Raw genomic sequence first — 4,064 nt, forward strand, 5'->3', positions numbered from 1 at the left:
ACTGAAGCTTTCATTATCATGTGGGGATTGTTTTGATTGCTGAAAATATTTTTTATTATTTATATTTTGTCGGCTATAAATACAGCTTTCTTTTGGCTAATATTTGCCTAGGATATATTTTTCTATTCTTTTATTTTCAATTTTTCTGGGTCCTCCTGCTTTATATATCTCTTAATAAGTAGCATACTGATGGGTTTTTAAAAATCTGATCTCACAATCCCTTTGACAAATATAATGATTTTATTTATTTTGTTGTCTAATTTGGTTTTATTCCTTCTGTCTTACGTTGGACTTTTTATTTGTTCTCCTTTTCTCTCTCTCTCTTTTAGCTTTGAGGCATTTTATTATGAAAAGCTGGCACTTGTATACATAACTAACAAAAACTTTAAATTCATCACACATTTACTTCAGTTTTTAGCTTGACTTTCTAGTAAATCTTTAGCTTTATTGATCTTGGCTGCTATATAAGGAGATCCTCCCTTGCGTGGGTTATTTAAAAGCATAATTTGTTGAGGAGCGTCTCTTGTTTTTCCTTTATGGGCATTAGGGCTTATGCCTTATGCATTAATACAATGCTGCCTCTCATTTTGTCATTAGGGGTTCAAAGCCCAAATTCCTATAACAGCCACCACTGAAGGCAGACTTTGCTGGACTTTGTTTTCCTTGAGGCTCCATATGTTTCACAGATTGCAAAACATAATGGGCTGTGTATCGTGCAGCAGCAGTGGTCAGTCTGTTCTCACTGTATTGGCCAGGGCTTTGGCTAGGCTCCCCAGCCTCCGCTGAGAGTGTGTTTCATCCATTCCAAAGACACCATCCACCAAGTCCATGCCTCTACCAATGACATGGCTACTGCCCCCTGTTTTCTTTTTTAAATGCTTATTTATTTATTTGGGAGAGAGAGACAGAGAGTGAGAGTGAGTGAGCACACGAGTGACCGGGGAGGGGCAGAGAAAGAGAAGGAGAAAGAGAATCCCAAGCAGGCTTCATGCTGTCAGTGCAGAACCTGACACCGGGCTTGATCCCACAACCTTGGGATCATGACTTGAGCCAAAATCAAGAGTCCGGTGCTCAACTGACTGAGCCACCCAGACACTTCACCCCCTTTGTTTTCTTATTCCACTTACCCTCATTCTTTTGAAACTATATGTTCTATTGTTCACTTTAAAATTTGTCATTTTTGTTGAACTTTAAAATTTTTATTATTATATTTTTATTTTTTGAGAAAGAGAGTGTGTGTGAGTAGGGGAGGGGGCAGAGGGGCAAAGGGAGAGATAGAGAGAATCTTTTTTTTTTTTAATGCTTTTATTTATTTCTGAGAGAGAGAGAGAGAGAGAGTGAGCAAGGGAGGGTCAGAGAGAGAGGGAGACAAGACTCTGAAGTAGGCTCTAGGCTCTGAGCTAGCTGTCAGCACAGAGTCCAACGTGGGGCTCGAACCCATGAACCGTGAGATCATGACCTGAGCCGAAATCGGACGCTTAACCGACTGAGCCACCCAGGCGCCCTGAGATAGAGAGAATCTTAAGCAAGTTTCACCAAGGAGCCTGACATGGGGCTTGATCCACAACCTTGGGATCGTGACCTGAGCCGGTAAGAGTTGGAATTCTCAACTAACTGAGCTATCCAGGAGCCCCTATATTGAACTTTTTTAAAAAAAAAAAATGTGTGTTTATTTGTGTGTGTGTGTGTGTGTGTGTGAGAGAGAGAGAGAGAGAGAGAGAGAGAGAGACACAGAATCCGAAATAGGCTCCAGGCTCTGAGCTGTCAGCACAGAGCCCAACGCAGGGCTCGAACTCATGAACCATAAGATCATGACCTGAGCCAAAATCAAGAGTCAGACGCTCAACCAACTGAGCCACCCAGATGCCAAATTTCAATGATTACATTTTTCAATTCTAAGACATTTTTTTTGGTTTGTTTTTCTTCAAGTCTACCTGGTTATAGCTACTGGCTACTTCAGATTGTTCATGTTTTAGATGCCATCTTTATTTCTTTTACATATAAAATAAGATTATTTTATATTACATATCTAATAATTGGAATATCTAAAATCTGTGGGGCAATAAATCTATTCTTAATGATTTCTGATTATCTCTCATTATTTATTTGCATGTTTAGTAATTAAAAATTGTGAATGCATAGTTTGTTGAGATTAATTGGTGAAATCTATGTTAATAAAGATACTTTCCTTCAGAAAAGATGTATATTTGAATCTGCCAGCTATCAGGGCTCTGGTAAACTCTTGATTTCTTGGTTTGATGTTTCTTTGACCATACGAAGATTGTAAGATTGAATTCCAGACTTAGGGGTGGGGGCATATCCATGGGTTAAAATTTTCAGAGGGTAACGATGCCTCCTCCCTACTCCCTCCTCCCCCACTTCCCCTACCAACTTCATCTAGAGCTAATGTGGAAACAGAATTCTTGGCAAGGCTTCTTTTGTTTGCTACATTGAACATTTTTCCTGGGCCGCCCTTGTTGAAGGTTGAAGGTTGTGGCCATTTTCAAGTGTTCTGCTTTAGGGTGGGACTCTCAAACTTAGCTCATCCACTTGCTGGGACCCAAGGCTCAGCCTCCTACTCCCTCTTCAGGCACTCCCCGGTTTCTGCATTTGCTTACACTTCATGCACTGTTTTCAGTTTACTCTTCTTTTTTAATGCCTTTGGGATTTGTCTTACTTTCTTGCAAGCTAAGCTGTGTATTAAAAATAAGCTTATTGTAATTTAAGCAAGACCTGGAAGTATTATGTAAGGAAGGCTTTTAGAGTATCTAGTTTATGCTGCTAGAGGCAGAAGCCAAGAGTAATCCTTAAAATTAGAAAATAGCTTGCATCAGCCTCCCTGAAGACCCTCAAATGTCTTCTCCTCACATTTAAAAACAGTATCAACCATCCTGGCCCACCTCATCCTTGGCCGAGCTCTCGTCACTGGCTTCTGCCACCATGTTCCTCTTCAAGCACAGTAACCTTATTCCTACCCTAGAGCCTTTACGCTTGTGGCTCCCCATGTGTGGCATGTGATCTTCCCCCTTCCTTCACAGGGCTGGCTCATTCTTATTCAGATCTCACTTTAAATGCCTCCTTTTTGACCCCAAATAGCCAAGGTAATATTGAAGAAGAAAACCAAAATGGGAGGCATCACAATCCCAAACTGTAGCCTCTACTACAAAGCATCAAGACAGTAAGGTACTGGCACAAAAACAGACACACAGAGCAATGGAATAGAAAAGAGAACCCAGAATTAGACCCACAAATGTATGGTCAACTGATCTTTGACAAAGCAGGACAGAGTATCCAATGGAAAAAAGACAGTCTCTTTAACAAATGGTGCTGGGAGAGTTGGACAGCAATGTGCACAAGAATGAAACTAGACCACTTTCTTACACCATACACAAAAATAATCTTAAAATGGATGAAAGGCCTAAATGTGAGACTGGAAACCATCAAAACCCTAGAGGAGAAAGCAGGCAACAACCTCTTTGACCTCAATCACAGCAATTTCTTACTCAACACATCTCCAAAGGCAAGGGAATCAAGAACAAAAATGAACTATTGGGACCTCATCAAGATAAAAAGCTTCTGCACAGCAAAGGAAAAAATTAACAAAACTAAAAGACAACCGATGGAATGGGAAAATATTGTTGCAAATGACATATCAGATAAAGGGTTAATATCCGAAGTCTATAAGGAACTCACCAAACTCCACACCTGAAACACAAATAACCCAGTGAAGAAATAGGCAGAAGACATGAAGAGACACTTTTCCAAAGAGGACATCCAGATGGCCAACAGACACATGAAACAATGCTCAGGGTCACTCATCATTTTTTTGTTTTTACTCTGCAAATGTAGTATTTTTATTATTCTAGTAGTTTGATTCTTGATGCATCCTCTTATATTATTATTTGTACATAACAAATCAATGTTCATGTGAGAGTTAGGATGGATTGGGAGATAAGGAAAAGAAAACCCATTTCAACAAAGTTTAAATGACACAAATAGAACAGACTAATCAGGACCCAGGCTAGTTCTTCCTTGAATTCTTTTATGGCTCCCTTTTTCTGTTG

The 4,064-nt window shown here is 39.8% G+C and overlaps 1 pseudogene; it reads right to left on the minus strand.

Moving 5' to 3' along the window:
- Nucleotides 1-407: 407 nt before the first annotated feature.
- Nucleotides 408-3,049, minus strand: LOC120243575 (annotated as a pseudogene).
- Between the last annotated feature and the right edge of the window lie 1,015 nt (nucleotides 3,050-4,064).

This window comes from Hyaena hyaena, unplaced genomic scaffold (genome assembly GCF_003009895.1).
Source record: "Hyaena hyaena isolate Hyena2069 unplaced genomic scaffold, ASM300989v1 scaffold_347, whole genome shotgun sequence".
In the NCBI taxonomy this organism is placed as follows: domain Eukaryota; kingdom Metazoa; phylum Chordata; class Mammalia; order Carnivora; family Hyaenidae; genus Hyaena; species Hyaena hyaena.